The 19,204-nt window shown below is 41.3% G+C and overlaps 1 protein-coding gene and 1 pseudogene across 2 annotated transcripts in view; both read right to left on the bottom strand.

Moving 5' to 3' along the window:
* LOC145458451 (exocyst complex component 4-like) overlaps nucleotides 1-19,204 on the bottom strand; it is a 364,798-nt gene that overhangs the window by 236,028 nt on the left and 109,566 nt on the right. The window lies entirely within an intron of this gene.
* LOC145459575 (uncharacterized) lies at nucleotides 189-5,468 on the bottom strand (annotated as a pseudogene). Its single transcript, XR_013921464.1, has 4 exons — nucleotides 5,401-5,468; nucleotides 2,742-2,886; nucleotides 1,947-2,100; nucleotides 189-1,322 (listed from the first exon to the last, which is right to left on the bottom strand). The product of XR_013921464.1 is annotated as an uncharacterized LOC145459575 (transcript).

Raw genomic sequence — 19,204 nt, 5'->3', positions numbered from 1 at the left:
CGATATCTTAGGCAAATTGATATTGCCGGAGTTTCCTGTAGAATAGCATGGTTACCATAAGCTTCCAACATGCAATACTTGACAATGCAATTGAACCGATTCCTACAATGTCACGTTATGTGGTGCAGGCCTTCTTTATCACGGTGACGCGCGTCCGATACATTTGCACTAACCAATTATTTTTACATGGTGGACAGTTTGTCGGTTTTACGGTTGTAAAACCAAATAGTTCGAAATAGCGAATAATGCGAATAATGCTAATTTATGTTAACCCTTACGAGGTGGGGCCATATTTTGCAGAATTGACCTTCACTTTTCAAATTCTCACCGTGACCCCACCAAGACTTGAATCTGAACCGTTCCGGTTTAAAAGTGGGCGTAGTATAGCTCTCTACCGATTCCACCCTTGATCGACACCCCATGACATGTCTAGGGTTTTTCATAAGTTTAAATAAACAAACTTTTCTCTAATAAAATCACTCTCTTTCTCAATTTTCAAGGCCGACCTTCGGGATGGCGTCAGAGAGTGAAAAATGATGCTTCAGTGCGTAGCTACTGTCTGCGTAGCTACTGGTTTCAAACAAGCCGTCAACCATGGTTGTAAACCGCGCGGATCGCCAGATATCGAAAAATGAAAAATACATATAAAATTTACAAATGGGCGTGGTTAGTGAGTGGTCATCAAGGTCAAGTTCATAATCAAGACTCAATCGGACCCCTGCCGTACTGTTTATGGCATAAAACAACGCAACATGCTTCCTTTTGTCATATCTAACAATTTGCAGGCATAGTAAACCAGTTTATGACTCATATGCTGCCTGAATTTGCACTTAAACTTGACCTAGATCTTGAAAATCACTGAAGCGTGACTAAAATTAACAAATCCCCCTCAGAAAACTCTCTAGGACACGTTTTGATGTTTGAAACGGTGTAAACTTACAGAGAATACCGTACATGTCGACTTCTGATGTTCTGGCAGATTTTCCAACAATATTTCCCACTCGGAAAATATCTGGAAATTTCAGGTGATAAACATTTTTTCATATTTTTTATTATTTTGTTTCATTTTTGCGAACCAAAATTTTTGAGTAAGGTACCAAATGCATCAGAAAAATATCAGCTTTTCAAAAAACGTAGTACCCGATGTCTACGGCGTGTCAACATGGAGAAATCGGTGTCGGAGACATGCCATATCATATCTGATACACCCACCTCGTAAGGGTTGTAGAAAAGCACTCACCATAGGACCGACGGTAGGCGCATATCGGGACGCAACTTCTCCTTTACGATTGATCAAAAATTTAGAGAAGTTCCACTTAGAACTGAAACGCGAAACATACCGATAACATGATACCTATACGTAACTAGAAGCGTGGAAGGTCGAGGTAGAAGAAGTATTTGGCGAAAGTAGTACAGAAATTGCTTACATAACTGCAGTCAAACTTGGTCTTGAGCTGCTCCTACTGCGCTAGCTGGCATAGAATAACCAGGGAGTCGACTACTCGTTGAATAGCCCAATCACTTCAGTTATTTTACGCTACAACAACCAGGACCCGTTCGCAAATCACGCTTTAATGAGCATGTCAGCATTTTTTGCAATCGAATGAAGCCGATAAATACGTCAAAATAATGGAGATTCGAAACGTTCTGCTCGTTGCCCTTGTTCAGTACGATCTTGCACGGAATAGGGTATTTTCACAAATGAAGAATTCCGGAATCAGAACGGCATAGTACTGGTTACAGCCTAGCCCAAGCGCCACGCGCACGCTGCAATTATTCAAAACTATGAGATTGATGGATAATCCCAAGGTTTTGAACGGGCCCACAATTGCCAGCATCTCAACGCCGAGTCCTTGACGTATCTTGCAAAACACGTTCACGGAGTTGTGCAGCTACGTCGATTCTGTGACTACGCGAAAGCACGTAACAGCAGAATTGCAACTTACTTCGTTAGAGTCCCTTTACCGTTTTTCTGACTCTTCATTCATTGAACAACGGAAGAGCATAGTCGCCGTTGACTTCAATTTTGGAGAGAACGGCGTACTTGGCGTTGTAGGTTATCTGCGCGAATTCTTTTATAATTTCATTAGTTTCTGGTTCCTGTTGAACACACGATATTCTAATGACTTCCTACTGCTTGCAAAGCAATCGGGTGGCATTCATATCTACTCTCATGACAAATGACGAGATTCCATTACACGACACGCCTCGGTCCTCCGGGTAACGTTAGATTCTCGGGTCAAAAACAGCCATCACACAATCGGTGTGACGAAATAAATTGATTATATCTTTCGTTGCCAAACTATAACTACCTGCATTACTTGCACAGTGTAGAACGCGTGAATAGTCCGCATGGTCTGTCCGCCCGGGCCAGTAAGCCACCTATTAAATACTTGCTTACTCATAGTTTCATACTCTGGCAAATGATATGGAATTATTTCGGTTTATAAAACCCTATTATCATCAATGTCGTAGTACCACGGACAAACCACCCTATGACCGTTAATGATTGAAGGATACCGATACCGCAAGTAAAATAAACTACCGACTATTAGAAGATTTATTTTGAGAATTTCAATGCACGCGTCTTTTTACATAACTTCGAATAATCTGACCGTGCGAAAACCTCGTACAATTGTAATAAGAAGATAGACCTCGTCAACTGCAAGTGTGGAGTTACAGAGAGCAAAAGTGGTATTCTAAAACTGGTAAACAAGCCGTAACTGCAGCTTAACGCCCACCTGACCACCGAACTGGTTACACGGCAAAGCTAAAATGCTGAGTCCTTTCGATGAGTACTTTTCAAAAAGTTGTTCCATCTGTTGATAGTTGCATTTCGTCATGAGTCATTGGGACGCGACTTTCACTACCATACAGACCTGTGCCCTGTACTTCAAGAAATGGAATTTGAAAAGAAAAAGTCTATGTCGAGATCATACATGTGATCAAAGCATTGCTGGTATATCTCTATACCACGGGGAATAGTAGACATAAGTCATATACGACCGAGATTATCAATTACGTTTAGCAAAGGTCAGGATGCAGAAGTTGGAAATTTGATTGGGTGCGTAATACAACTCTTGTGAAATATGTTCTAGTAATGCAATGTTATCTGGTAGCGCTCTTCCGCCATCTTGGTTCAACTTAAAACTATTGATCCGAAATTCTGTATCCTTTGCGGATCTGTCATATGTTATGGGCGTGCCTCAATTCCAGAGTCTGGTTACTGAACGAAATGTTGGCATATCTGCGAGAGTTTGATCAACGATAATGGGGATAAACGATAACGGATTTAGTTCAACTAGAAAACTGAATAAAACGTTAGACAGACAGGTCTGGATTAGAGATGGTGTGAACGCGAGGTTCACTTTCTCGTTCTGTGTGTGAACCTCAGAAATTCAGAGGTTCACCTTTACAAACGAACCCTGGTAGGTTCTGCACTGTGAACCTTTTTCACATAATAATATTTTCACTTCATTATAACATCTTAGGTTGAAATTTATTGCATTTCAACTGCATTTCAACTGCATTCCAACTGCATTCCAACTGCATTCCAACTCTATGCATGGCGCTGGCAGCATAAAATTCAACACTAAGCAAGCATGCACCTTGACAATCTCAAACTTTTACTTGCTTTGTTACAAAAGTTTTCTTGAAATATCCAGTTTTCCATCTGTGAATATTTAGTGACTCTCTGTGAACCTGACCGGCAATCACACAACATCAAGAGCGAAAAACACTGTAGTCATCGAATGATGCTTATTCAACCTATCAATGAATTTGATATCGTTGTCTGATGTAAAAAATCTAGCAGGCGTATGGGCTTAATCTTGACTTCATATGCTTATTGTATCATAAAAGCTAAATCTGTGCGATTGGGGTGTTGACTACTGCTGTGTATAACTTATTAATGGGGTATCATCGGTAGCAAGTACACTACCCTGTTTTAAACTCTGCTCAATATCAACGTAGAAATACTCAGACGCCGAATACATTTGTCCGGTCTGGTCTAGACCTTTAAGGCGTAAGCTTATATTCCCTTGCAAGTCCTCGTCGAAATTGTTGGCAAATCGACGAAAGATATTGATTTTATGGGATTATTATATCATTTCATTGCCCCAGTTGATACATTTGGCGAAGTTTAAATCGTCAATATGTACCTCAGTATTGTGGTATAATGCGGCCTGAGCCGTCCCTACAATAATATAGGCTATCATTTCACCGAAATGTAGGGTTGGAATTAGCAATATGACGTCACGTGACGTCACGAGGTTCACGTTCGCGTTCACACCAGAGATGAGCATGGATTAGGATTGGGATTTGAAAAAACAGGATTTGTGAAATTTTGTCGGATTTGGATTGGATTAGGATTAGATATTTTTTTCTGAACGGATTAGGATTTGGATTGGATTCACCGATTTTCTTGGAGATTGATATGTCGTGTGGCGAATGGCGACAAACTTTATTCAGATTATTCAGTTAATAATGTACTTATGGTTACTAAGTTATCTTGAATCAAGGGTATCGTTGGTTGTGAAAGAAAAATTTATAATCCCTCCGTTGCATTTATTAGCATTTTTTCTGAATTTCCATAGTTGGAATCGGATTAGGGTTGGACATGGACTTGAATATGAAAAAGTTATGGATTAGGATTTGGATTTGAGTTTGAAGGTTCGGATTTGGATTGGATTAGGACATAGAAATTCCAAATCCGCTCATCTCTGGTTCACACAGAACCTTTCAGAAAGGTTCGCGTTCACACGAACCTAAACCTTTCAGAGGTTCACACCATCCCGAGTCTGGACCCAATTGTAAAACATGTCGCATTCGAATCGCGTTGAACCTCGCAAATAAGAGGTCGGCGTCTCTGCGAGAGCCCGATACACTAATTGATTTTGTGTAGGTAATAATCTCGAGTGAATACTGGGAAAGATGAATATCCTGATCAACACTTGAAAGTTTCACATTTGTACCGCGGTCCGCCAGTTGAGTACCTCTGATGGAGGATAATTACCTGTAATGAAATAAGGGTGCATACGAGAGCCTATTCGAGCTGACAAAATGATCAAAATTTGTTCGAAAACACGTATTTGTAAAATGATGCGATTCTAGGCCATCTTCATTGTCTCGATCGAACAAGACATAATGGGATAATAGGTATGGACTGCAGTACCTTTTACTTGAAATAAATTGGTCAAGAACCCTTCTGTCCTGAAAAATTTGAAGTTACGACTGGTAAAATCAGGACTTTGTTACCAAGGAAAACACCATTTACTGTATAGTATATATCGGAGCCTCACTGTATTTATAGCAAATCTTAACGAGATCGATCTCACACCAGCAAGGAGTGGACTCCTAACTGAAAGGTGCGGAAATGCAAAACATCATTCGAACAATCACCTGTACTTATCCAGAGAAACGGAATTGCCATCTATGTCTTCGGCAGTGAACTCGTAAATGGTTTCAGCAGTTTTCCAGTTGTCATTTAGGCCGCCACAAGCCTGTGAAGAAATGCATACATTAAAATACTAACGAACTTCACTAACGCCGTGTGACAGAGTAGATCAACTTGAAAGTAAGGAGACGTCCAGAAAAATGCAGTTCAAAAACCGCCAGGGGAATTTTCAACATAATACCAACTTGCGATGACTGTTTTTTTCTGACTGAGATTGACGAAGCAGCTATATCAGTGGTTCCCAACCTGTGGTACGCGTACCTCTAGTGGTACGCGAAGGTCTTCCAGGTGGTACATGAGTAGATTCCGTTTTTTTCTTCGACCGAAGGAAATCATTAGTTAAGGTGGTGTTGAACACAGAGATTGTTCGACAATGAACTTCAGGCTTAGCGTGGCCACCTCGTACTCGACTCTGGCTTCTCACGCTATTCCGCAAATGCTAATTTTCCCTTCTATGTGGGAGTGCGAGCAAGGATTTTCATCTCTAATGACTATCAAGTCGAAGAAACGAAACCGACTTGTTGCGCCCGTGCATGACTTTCGATGCGCTGTGAGCAAACGTATGCCACGCAACGACCAGCTAGTGCAGTGGTTCTCAAACTAGGGGCGTGAAAGCATCTGAAGGGGGCCGGCGCGAAGCTGCGGCCAACTGAAAAAAATTTACGCCTCCAATTCGTTGTTTTTGCTCTGTGTGTAGTCCAAATTGCATATTTAATTATTCTCTCTTATCAGCCGTCGTGACCTTCCATGTCATCAAATTATTCGTTGGGATTGCTAGCATTCTTGTTGCATTTTGTGTTATGACGATAAGAGGGGGGCGCGAAATTTTTACTGTCATACACGAGGGCGGGTCTAAAAAAAAGTTTGAGAACCGCCGAGCTAGTGGAAAACAAGCAAATGCAGCCATCGCATTAATACAATCGACGTTTGTTGTTTGCTGTTATTTCATTATTATTATTATGTTGTTCTTCTTGTGACTGGTGGTGAAAAACAATTCCATGCATCCATTAACTCCGGCTGGTAACGCCTAGTTTAATAGTATTTCTAATACGCCCCGCATACGTCAAATGCGTCATTATGACGTCGTAAACGATGGAAACATTTTTGACCGCCTTCAGCACGCGTAACTTATGTAGCCAGAGTGGTACAAAAAGTTATAACTGCTACCGACTGAAAATGGTTGCGTCCACATATGATTTCATGAACCGAAAAGAGGTCCTGATTGAAAGAAAAAGAGAACCACTGGATTCAAGTTTACCGAAAAGAGACTTATTCTGTTCAATAACAACCCAGGTCCCATCATTATAGATGTTTTCAATAACAAAATTTGATCTAATGCTGTTGTACGTTGACCGTAATGTCACTAACGAAAGCCGAAATTTGATTATTTTATGAAAATGAGAAAAATACATACCCAAAAATTCTGACCTGATAGAGAAATTCTGAGCACAGACTCGGATTCAGCAACCTAAAATTAGCCTATATTAATAATTAGGATTTTTTTCGCTAGCTTTTTTTTGTCTTGAAATTTGTAGACCAGTGTAGTTCGTTGCGTCAGTGGTAGTTCCAACTCACGGCGTTCTGAGTCACAAGTCCTGCTCTGATTTTAACGTTCGACCCGACTCAACTCGAGTCATTTTTATTGTATTACTCATTCAGCCAAGAGTTCGGGTAAGTCTACAAGAGGTCGTCGCGCCCAAGGTCAAATCACAATTTTCAGTGACGAATTACACTGGTCAACACAGTTTTTGTTAACTTTGACTAACTTCTGGGCGCTGAATTTAAAAATGACTTCCGTTCTTCTCTATCACGTCAAATTTTTGGGTTGGGCACCCCCACATTAGGGCTGTTCAAAAATAACTTTTTTTCGCGGATTCCTGCCATTTACTGACTAAATTGTCAGGTTAGCCTAAAAAACGCTGCACACCAAATTTGGTTCAATTCTAACAAGTATAGGACTCCGCAGATCCAATTGAAATTTTTAATTTATTATGGAAAATTAAAAGAAAAAAATTTCAAATTTTTCTGCACACCCCATGAAATTGTTGAGCTGTCTTCAAAGACGTTGCAGAACAAATTTGAGTCAATTCCGACCAGTAGAAGCGGAGTTATGTGAGTTTTTCGAAGAAAATCCTCTGATTATCCTTGATCGGTGGATAATCCGCGATTTTTCAATGAAAAACTCACATAACTCCGCTTCTACTGGTCGGAATTGACTCAAATTTGTTTTGCAACGTCTTTGAAGACAGCTCAACAATTTCATGGGGTTGGCAGAAAAATTTGAATTTTTTTTTTTTAAATTTTCTATAATAAATTAAAAATTTTAATTGGATCTGCGGAGTCCTATACTTGTTAGAATTGAACCAAATTTGGTGTGCAGCGTTTTTTAGGCTAACCTGACAATTTAATCAGTGAATGGCTGGAATCCGGGAAAAAAAGTTATTTTTGAACAGCCCTACCCCACATTGCCTCAAAATCCAAATAATAACACTATTTTTAATATTTTGTGTTCATTGTATTAAACTGATATTGCTTGTACAGGACAAATAAAGTGCGAGTTCCAGGGTCCAAATTCACGCGAATAACCCATAATTCTGTAGGTTGTCTAGTTTGATACTCGAGCAATAGTCAGCTAACATATGTAAGCTCCAATCTACTCTGGTATCTTATCCCCATCATATTCTGATGTTGGGAGACATTTTCTCCTTGGCCATCTCTGATTATGTCAAGGTTTTCAGGGAAATAATTAAGATACTTTAGTTTTTTTTTAAATGTCTGCTGTCCAACATCAACATATGGCAGTGGCACATGTGTATCAGGGTAGCATGTGCTGTGCATCCTTATTGTCTGAAAAACAAAGAAAACACAATATTTCAAAGCTGAAAAATACGATCCAATCGTGCTCGTGATATTGCAACAATAATTCTATGTTTCTGTATTGTTCTCAATGTTTCTGTACTATTCACGAAGACTAAATGAGCGTGCAATTGTTACTGCACTCAAGACTTTGCCATGTTGGAGAATGTCACACTTTAGGATCCTTTTTGAGCTACCTATAGGCATTTGTCATTCACTTGAGTTCTAAATGGGGATTCCTAATTCCTCCAGTAATCCATGGTGACAGTATCATGCCAATACCCGCATCACAGCAATACAAAAAGCTATCCAAAGTAGGCCGACGAAGGAAAGGGTGATTCTCCTGATCTAAAGTGAGATACCTTCTCTACCTTGCCAAATAATCTTTTCTCACTTCGTAAGGATGTCAAAAGTTCCGAAAATTTCTATGCCAAGTCCCAAAGCCTATGTCAAGCCTTGATCAATAACTTGTGTTGATTGACTACTCTACATTCTGAATCATCTTCAATTTCAAAATCTACATCATTAGGCCTGCTATCCCTAATATCTTCATCTTGATCCAAATTATCGAGCATATAGCAGTTTAAAGTTACACTCGATAAGCTGAATGGGGCATTGGACCTATAGCTGATAGTAAATGTAATGTTTATTTTTCTTGCCAAATCCTGCAGTTTGCATCAAATATGTGTGTGAAATATCATCGGATGGTTGCATCCTCTTACCAAAAATGGGAGAGAGCATCGGCCTAGATCAGGGGTTCTCAGCCCTTTCTTGGTCGTGGCCCATTTTCCGGTTTAAAAAATGTGCTGTGGCCCACCTGATATACTAGAGTCATAATCCCATTTAATACGTGGTCATGGACAGCGCCGATATGCCTATTTCTCCAAATTAGGCGCATTTTTCTCTAACTGATTAAATTTAAATCTCGATCTCCCGGGATATGAAATCACGCGAAGCGCGAAAAAATTTTACGTTGAATAAATATCCTCCAACAAACGACCAACAAAATAATCTTAGGCCCCTTCTAACTCCCCCAATTGTGGGTGTGGGTGCGGCAGTTACGGCCCTGGTAGAGCTAAAACTCCTAAGTAGATTATTTTCGACCGCTGCTCCATTCGCGTCGCGAAACACAATGAGCAGATCCCGGCACTGTGTAATTCCGACTTTAGTGATACTATTATGGGGAATATTATTATCATTCTGTGCCGGCATCGAACAATTCATTGGTGAATGGGGTACGGTATGGTATATAGCTCAGTGGGTACTACAGAGAAGTGGAGAAAGATTTTCCAATATGCATGATGTAGGCTACTTTGTATGTCTTGTACCGAAACTACTGGAGTTGCGATGTCAGAATATTCAATCCAATGATACAATCAAAATCTGTGACTCTTTCATTATGTACAATGATTTTCAGGCCGGACATTTCAAACCGACTTCAAAGATTAATGCGCTCCGATAAATCCTCAATCCATTAAGATTCGTTGCGGTGGTGCAGTTTACCTCCGCCAGAAGTTGCAAATAATTTTCAATTGTGGCTGTTTTTAGCTTGCAACGATACGGCCTGCCGAAGTACAGTAAATCTATACATCAATTGCACTTCATTGCGAGTTCATTGCATACCCCTTTGAACGGCATACGACATATGAAACTACCGGAATACTTGGTTACTTCAGCATTATCTTCCAGTTATTATACGCTTGAAATTATTTTAGTTACTGTTTGTCGTAGGTTGTCATAGCCAGTAGAAAAAGTCACCGTTTCTCCCTAACGTTTTCGATTTGTATATGCTGAATTCATACACGTGCGACTATACGTCTAATCAGAGTCGGATGAAAAGCTTTATGTAGCCCACGTATAATTAGATAATACGAATATAATTTTAGCGAATAACATAAGCAATATAACTAAACCTACATTAATTCTGAAATTTTCTAAATAGCTCTGTGGCCCACCTGAAAATGCTCTGTGGCCCACCAGTGGGCCATGGCCCACCCTTTGAGAACCCCTGGCCTAGATCGATACCACTACCTTTATTCTTAAAAATTCAATTGAACCCTTGGCTAGATAACTTATTATATGGTAAAAGTGTGGATTTATATTGGCATGGAAAAGTAATATGGCTGAATTCGTGGAAATTTGCATATTTTGGGCATATGTCGTAGAGCAAAAACTTGACGTGAGTAGTATATGTGATCGGTCGCGAACTAACGTTTTTTGCATGGGGTTCTTATGGGCCCGCTCGCATGCGGCTGGGAAACTCGTGTTGGCATGCGGCTCCTTATGGCTTATGGGCCCGCTCGCATGCGGCTATTGCGTCTTATGGCCCCTCTCGCACGGTAACTCTTTTCAGTATAGGGATCGCTCGCACGCGGCTTGGAAATTCGTGTTGGCATGCGGCTATGTCTTATGGGTGAGTTGGCATGCGGTGCTTATTTCTTACGGGTGAGTTGGCATGTGGTTATTGCGTCTTATGGCGGAGCTGGCATGCGGCTATTGTGTCTTATGGGTGCGGCCGTGAATCGCCCTTTCGGGTATAGTCAACTCTCGCGCTGTGTTGAATAGGTAGCAGGAATAGTAAATAGTCACGTGATTGATTCTTAGTTAATGTGTATATTACAAATTATTAAATATGACCGATTCGAGTTAATCCCAACGTTTACGGTGAGTATGACAATGATATAACGTTATTCTTATGGCGGTGGTGGCATGCGGCTATTGTGTCTTATAGGTGCGACCGTGAATCGCCCTTTCGGGTATAGGCATCTCTCGCCCGGTGTTGAATATGTATCAAGTAAATAGTCATGTGATTGATCCTTAGTTAATGTGTATATTCCAAATTACGGCGAGTACGACAATGATATATCGTTATTCTTATGGACGCGGCGATGATTCGTACTTTCGTTGATAGAATGCGGGCGGCATGTCGTACTTTCACCAAAAAGGGTGTGAAATAGTTTGCTAAATCTAGGAATCAGTCGCTTGGTAATTAGTTTACCACGGAGCCGGCGTAGACGGTGATTCGAATAGCAACAATAACCGCGTTCACAAACCAACACTTCAAAACGTGTGAAATAGGTTACAAATCCCACGATCGCTCACAAGATAACACCAAAGACATAGCCATTTCTCGCGTCTTGTCATTACATACATCCCAATCGCTACAGTGTAATATATCGGTGGTTGTTCCTATCAAGTAATAAGTAATGAATAACAGTACCAGCGCAGACCGTGATTCGAAAACCAACAATTTGACACTTGCACGTGATCGCTATATGTTTTGAGACTTCGGAACAGTCGTTGACTTTGCGTGATACAAATCATGAAAATATTCAATCAGTGTGTCAATTTGTCAACTTGAAATGAAACTTACTACACAACTCAAGTTGATTCGTATCTGAATGTGTTAATTCAGTACAATTCTAATTAATTTGAGAAATCTTTTTAACGTAATCTTTCGATTCGACCGTAACCTGAATATTACTGACGCCGACTTTCAGGCACATTGAATTATTCACACATTCGCGCCGCTGTTTTCACACCTATAGAATCAATACCAACTATAACTCTACAAGAATCACAAGTATGTGCATTATACAGTTATTATCTCTATCAACATGAATTTAAACTCTTAACAAAAACACGCAACTAATCATTTGCCAACTCTAGCATTACCAAAAAATTCAGGCATTGTTGATTGAAAACCCTTGAACCCGTATTATTAAGAGTGTTATAGCACGACGTCGGAATCCACTCGCGAGATGTACTAAAGGTAAATCCAGATAATCCAAAATGAAATAATTGGACTTTGACATAGTCTGAATTGAAATAGATTGACAAACATGACTAACAGCTTTCAACCCAGTCATATTTAGAGATTATACGCACATTGATTCGAAACAAGTAATGAAACATTACAACTCTATTCGCGACCTGTCTTTACGTTTGTCAAACAGAGTTTCAGAAATATAATCACTACGACATCTCAACATTGTAACATCTTGCCATCAACAAAAGAATAAAATACAAAAACCTTGTCAAGTCAATCCGTTTGTAACTCACCGAACCAAAGCAAAAAGTGTCCATATGAAAAGTAGACAAGACTACGCAAGTAATCACTACAACCCACAAACATATCAAGTTCGGTTTTAGGCATATGCCACCAACTCGTCTTTTTTGTTCAACTGTAAAAGTCGTTACTATGCCGCAAGACCAAGAAATTACTTTGCGGTATATTTTGTAAGACAAAAATAATTACTTCTCGGTGTCGGCGACTTGAGATTAACATAATATATTTGAGTATACGACATTTGAAAGTATGACCATCGTAGTTTCTTACAATCGAACGCAGGTGTTATATCGAAAATTATCGTGATGTAAACATAAGGATTGTCACATCGATTGAACATATGAGATTTTGTAATGGTCTATCATGACTTGATTATTAAATTATTCGCGTTAATTAGACCCGGCGTTGTGGTAAAGGTTATTATGACAGCAACAAACTTTTCAGTACCGTTGTTATTAACATATTGAGTTGTAAAACTATGCGTGTCTGAAATGTTCTTGAATGGAAAATTATTCCACCTTGGTACATATCACCCTGCGTATCGCGGATATCAGAAAATATTTTACAAATGTAATTGTCTCCACTAACCAAGACTAAAGATGAAACAACAATTTCCTTTGTTAAACAATAACCGGTACAATACTTTATCATCGTAATCAGCAGTGAGAATTGAAACACTTTCGCACATTATCCGGTGTCAAGATATCACACTAGGTGAATTGACATATACAGCCGCTTGATTAATACCTAATCCATTCGCACCATTTCACATACTTTGATCATTACAAAAGTAAATTGGAATATGTTTGCTAGATGCATTCAATTCAGTTAGAAATGTCTGGTACACAACAATCGTAATATCAAGGAAGTACTTGCTACGCTGTAATCCACTTAACGTGTTTTGCATTGTTGTTCATTTGTAGTATTGATTGTTTTTGAACCCCCCAAATAATAATTCCCGACATGAAACCAAACCGCTGAAAGTCGTTACCATCACAACGAAACAATTTGTACGATGTTTGTCAAATGCATCCTATAGTTAGGTGTACTAGAATTATTTGTGTAACACATACGCCGACAATGCAATCGAAAATTTTTCCGTTGTCATTCGCTAAAGTAAATGTCATCACAATACTCATCAAGCTGTCATCTGTAAATCAAGATTACATCCAACTTGTAACTGTATCGTTTAACTACCGGGTTGCATCAGTTTGCTATTTTTGTCATTTAGTGACTGCTGAACATACCAAACGATACACATTCACTTACGAAATACTGTGTTGGTCGTAATTTCCATCATCGTGATAATCGAAGTACATTTGTGTCGAGTTCATAACAACCGACTACTTCTCTATGACATGACGAATTTTTGAAAAGTTATGCTTAGAAGATTGGTTCATCTCGCGAAAAATAATATACCACTCATATTGATACTGTTAGTCCATTGACCGGTATTTTCAAACGAGTCGATTTTCAACCGAGCAAAATTTATTACTTGAGTTGTCCTGCTTACTATATTTAAATGTAAACTCACCCGTCTTTCAACAACAAACAATGATAAAAAGTACACAAGCAAATACAACAAGTTTTACTTTTGTTGGACACTAATTATTATTCCACACATCTCATTTCATACTAAGTGTATATGAAAGATATTCACGGCACACGAAAATATTCGCTCGTGCTACGAACATACGCAATGATTGGTGACGCTTTCACACTATTTCGATTCAGTGTAACAAAAACAACAACAACAATTTCCACTCTCTTGACTTATGAAAACAACAGACGAACCTTCATTCAATATTTTGTTTTTGTCAACTAGTTACTTTTTCATGAGACCCCCCCACAACTCTTACAAAAGTACGAAAGATATTTACAAAAAGTAATCAACTTTACTCGATATTCTCACATTACGAAACTAAAGAATGGTTGGTTTGACTCTACAAACTGTTTCGTCACCTCAAGACCTTTATTGTCTGAATGGTTGTTCATGTGTCTTAAGAACTGTAGCGTCCCTTTTCGATTACACACTGCTGATTTGCACTTAACACAGCGGAAGAATCCAGTCGAATAATCCTATTAATATTTATTTAAAACAACAACTGGTCAGTACTCAGCCGCCACCAAAATCCAACAACCGATCAACGAAACAAAGAAACGCGCGCGGAAAATCACACAATTTTCCAACCGGAAAATATAAAAAAAAAACAGGGTTTCACACTACCCCCTCCTATTATTGATGGAGATTCCCTAACTGGGAATCGAAATCAATAGGGTTCAAACGAACACAATTTGCAAGAAAGAAAACACAAGTTAGAGCCAAAAGCATAGGGTATTAAACATAATCGTCCAAGTATGCGGGGCGACGGCGCTGACGAGATTCCACTCCTGCATTGTCGTTGGAAGCTTCGGACATCTCAGAGTCTGCATTCTCAATTTCGGCGCCGGGACCAGATTCTCCATCAAGTTCAGAGAGGGGTTCCTCGCCCTCACTGAAGTAATGTCGCAAGTTGTCGACATGTACCACCCGACTCTTCCCACCAACTTTTTGTCTTATTCTGTAAAGATGATTCGGGATACAGTCCAAAACTTGATATGGCCCAATCCAAGGCGAACCCAGTTTCAGATTTTTCGGCGGGTAATAATACCAAACCAAGTCGCCCACGTCGAATCTTACAGGTCTTACTTTGACATCATAATTTCGTTTCTGCCGCAAGGCCGCATTATGAAGGTTGGACCGTGCATGTTGAAATGCGTCCTCTGTGGCGATAGCGAACCATTGCACAAAATCTGTGTAACAGCCATGAGTCTTGTCCTTGGGAGGCTTCCCATACATGACATCTACCGGTAGATCAATTTCACGTCCCAACATGAGCCGGTTTGGTGTATACCCTGTGCTGTCATGCACAGACGACCTGTACGCCATACACAAGTATGGGACGTGGTCATCCCAGTCCGAACGATTCTCATTGACATAGGCACGAAGCATTTGCTGCACTGTCCTGTTGAATCTTTCCACCTGACCATCCGATCTTGCATGATAAGGTGTTGTACGTGTTTTTACAATGCCATATAGAGAACACATTTGTGAGAACAGATCGGACTCGAAATTCCGGCCTTGATCAGTGTGAATCAGCCTGGGTACACCAAAACGAGAGAAAAATTGTGTAACCAATATGTCTGCTGTAGTATCTGCACACTGGTCTGACGTTGGAAAGCATTCAACCCACTTGGTAAAGTAATCGGAGACAACAAGTAGATGCTCATTACCATTCTCTGTCTTTGGCAACGGTCCAATATAATCCAGAGCAACGCGTTCCATTGGGGCACCACAGAGTAACTGTTTCAAATCGCCCTGTGGCTTACCATGAAGCATTTTGGTAGATGTGCAGGTCTTGCAGAAGCGACACCAGTCCGTGACTTGCCTTTTAAATCCAGGCCAGTAAAAACGGCTTCGTATAGCCTTAAAGGTCTTATTTGTACCGAGATGGCCCGCTGTGCGACGGCAATGCAGTTCTTCAAATATCTTTTTACGGACGTTAACCGGGGTACATAGTTGCCAGATACTTTCCTCCGTGGTGTAATCTGGAACCCAATGTCGATACAAAACCCCATCTGACAGGTTCAACAGGTTCCATTGTCCGAGGTATTGTTTCACTTCACTCGACTCGTGCATTATCTGGTCAGGATCCGGTTTTGTGGTGGAAGCCTGCAGCCAAGCAATAACTGACTTGAGAGTTGCATCCTGATGTTGAAGATCCTTGATTTCATTTTCGGAGTACGCAATTGGCCAATTGCAGGCTGGCAGCTTATTCTCCCTGGCTTTGCGGATGCTAGATATCGGGGCGTTTGCACAATCGGGGCAGGTAGCTCGTTTGCACTTCCGTCGGGAGAGTCCATCGGCATTGCCGTGTTTTCTTCCTGGACGATGTTCTATGCGAAAGTCATATGTTCCCAGCATTGAGATCCATCTAGCAACTTTGCCTTCTGGTTCGCGGAAGTTGAGTAGCCAGGTAAGCGCGCCATGGTCGGTACGAATAAGAAATGGCCTCCCATAAAGGTAATGGCGGAAGCTTCGAACAGCATGTACCACCGCCAACAATTCAAGCTCGGTGACACAGTACGATCTTTCTGCTTTTGTCAAAGTTCGACTAGTATATGCAACGACACGTTCAATTCCATCTTGAATCTGAGAAAGGACACCACCGGTCCCAGTTCCACTAGCATCCGTATCTAGGATGAACTCGCCGTCTAAGGTAGGGAACGCCAAGACTGGATCCGTCGTTAACATTTGCTTTAATCGCTCGAAAGATTGCGCACACTCAGGAGTCCAATGAAAAACAGTATTCTTCCGTGTCAAGCGTGATAAGGGGGATGCCACAGTTGCAAAGTCCGGCAGGAAACGTCGATAGTAATTGGCCGTCCCAAGGAAACTACGTACCTCCGTCACTGTACTTGGAGTTTCCCAATTGGTTATTGCCGAGACATTGTCAGTATCACATTTCACACCGTCTTCAGAAATCACAAAACCAAGGTAACGAGTGCTGCGTCGAAACAAGGTGCACTTTGATGGTTTCAATCGAAGACCAGCTTCTTTCAATCGATTCAAGACCTGTCTCAAATTCTCAAGAGCGGAATCGAAGTCGGTGCCATGAGTCATTACATCATCCAAATAGGTGTAACAATTTTTCCAGAGGATATCTCCAAGCACTGATTCCATCATTCTCTCAAATGTCGCAGGTGCATTAGCCAATCCGAATGGCATGACCACAAATTGGAAGTGACCCTTCCCAGGTAGGCTAAACGCGGTCTTTTCACGGTCCGTGGGGTCTACTTCGACTTGCCAGTAGCCACTGGCTAAATCCAAGGTTGAGAACCATTTTGCCCCGCCTAAGGAATCGATGATGTCCTCAATACGCGGCAAAGGGTATGCGTCTTTGTATGTGATGTCATTAAGACGCCGAAAGTCAATGCAAAAACGAGTGTCACCTGATTTCTTTGGTATCAGCACAATAGGTGAGGAGTATGGACTGTCGCTAGGTTCTATGACACCCTGTTCCAACATCTGATCAACAGCTTTTTCCGCAACTTGTCGCCTGGTCCAACCTAATCTCCTAGGAGGAACACGTATCGGTTGATCAGAGGTTGTAATGATGCGGTGCTTGGCAGCAGACGTTCGCCCCAAGGCCCCATCAGGCCCAACAAAAATGTCTCGATACTCGTATAATAATGAGATCAAACATTTCTCCTGCTCAGTAGTAAGATCATCGGCATCTGCTACCAGGCTGCGCAGATGTGCAGGCAAGTCCTCTTTGTACATCCACGGTCGCTGATCCCTTGAGTCCTCGTTCGTCGCTTCCGAAAAATCAGACATGGTGTACTGGTGTGCCTTACCCAACAGTGATCCTGACTTCAAAGTGACCTTTTCCGTTGAAGTGTTCAGAGCCAATACAGGGACTTGTGGTTGGTCCGGATCGACAATCCCAGGGATTACTTCAATTCTCTTTTCCGAAGAATCCTTAGTTGGCAAGGGTTCCACGACTGTAGCCACCGTGCTGCAAGTAGACAAACGTAGTTGCAGTTTACCGGGTATTATTTTCTTGGATAGCGGTGGAATTTCAACATCCTCATGAACGGTGACCTGGCAAAACGGTACCCTGTCATGCCTGGTGAGTTTCACTTGTTCTCCTGCAACGTCTAGTATTCCGGATGAGAGATGCATCACACACTCGTGACTCTTCAAAAAATCCATCCCAAGAAGTCCGATTGGCACACCCAAATCCGCTACAACCACCGTCTGTCGAGCCGCCACCAAGCCAACGCTGAGCTCCACCTCGACGGTACCAGAGATGTCCAGTGGGTATCCTCCCACCGCATCGAACGAACGCATACAGGGATTCAGGACACTACCAATCGATTCTAGAAGTGATTTATCCAGTAATGTCGTACCAGCGCCACTATCCACCATAAACCAGATCAATTGATTATTTACATTAATTTCAGCATACCAGCTATCTTCCCATTGGATAGCTGAAATCCATGGTCTCGAGAACAGGTCCATTTTAACGTCGTCATCCATAATTGTAGTAGCAGGCGATGAGGACCTCATGCCTGCTGCGTTGAGTTTTTTGATGCAGGGTCTTTTGGAGTCGTAACACCATGTCTGGGACAGTCCCTCCTAAAATGCCCTTCTTCATGGCAATTGAAGCAACGGCGAGGTCCTGGTGGGATATTTGGGCATTGCCGGGCCCAATGGCCTTGCTGTTTACATATCGGACAAGGTTTGATGGGCGTATTCTGTTGAACAAGTTTCAGCAGCAAACCCTTGAGTTCACTCAGAGTCTCATCTACCTTGGGAGTTGACTCATCCGACGAGGAATGATGTTCGCTTCGAGTCACGGGAGCGATGCCAGCACGCGGCTTACCCTCTCTCTTAACATTATTGTCCATAGTGTCGAGGTAATAGTATTGAGTGGCGAGTGCTATTGCATCTTCTAACGACTTCGGCTGTTGCATGGCCACAAGCTTGCGCATTTCGCAGTCAGCAATTCCCCTTAGAAACTGCGTCTTCAACATCACGCCTCGCCCAGGCAAATCCAGTGAAGGAAATGCTTTTGTTGCTAGTAACTTTAAAGCGGCTCCATACTCCATGGGAGTTTCGGTACTTTTTCGTACCCTATTGTCAAACATCGCTCGGTAGGCCATTTCTCCCCCAATGGGATTGAAGAAATTTTGCATATGCGCCACAATTACCGTATAGTTGTTCCGATCTGAGGGTGCTAGTTCAGAGAGTAAGTCGAGAGCTTGCCCAAGCATACAAG

This window comes from Botryllus schlosseri, chromosome 2 (assembly GCF_051294905.1).
Source record: "Botryllus schlosseri isolate E-star chromosome 2, Bs_hap1, whole genome shotgun sequence".
NCBI lineage: Eukaryota > Metazoa > Chordata > Ascidiacea > Stolidobranchia > Styelidae > Botryllus > Botryllus schlosseri.
This window is presented reverse-complemented; position numbering and strand designations above follow the sequence as displayed.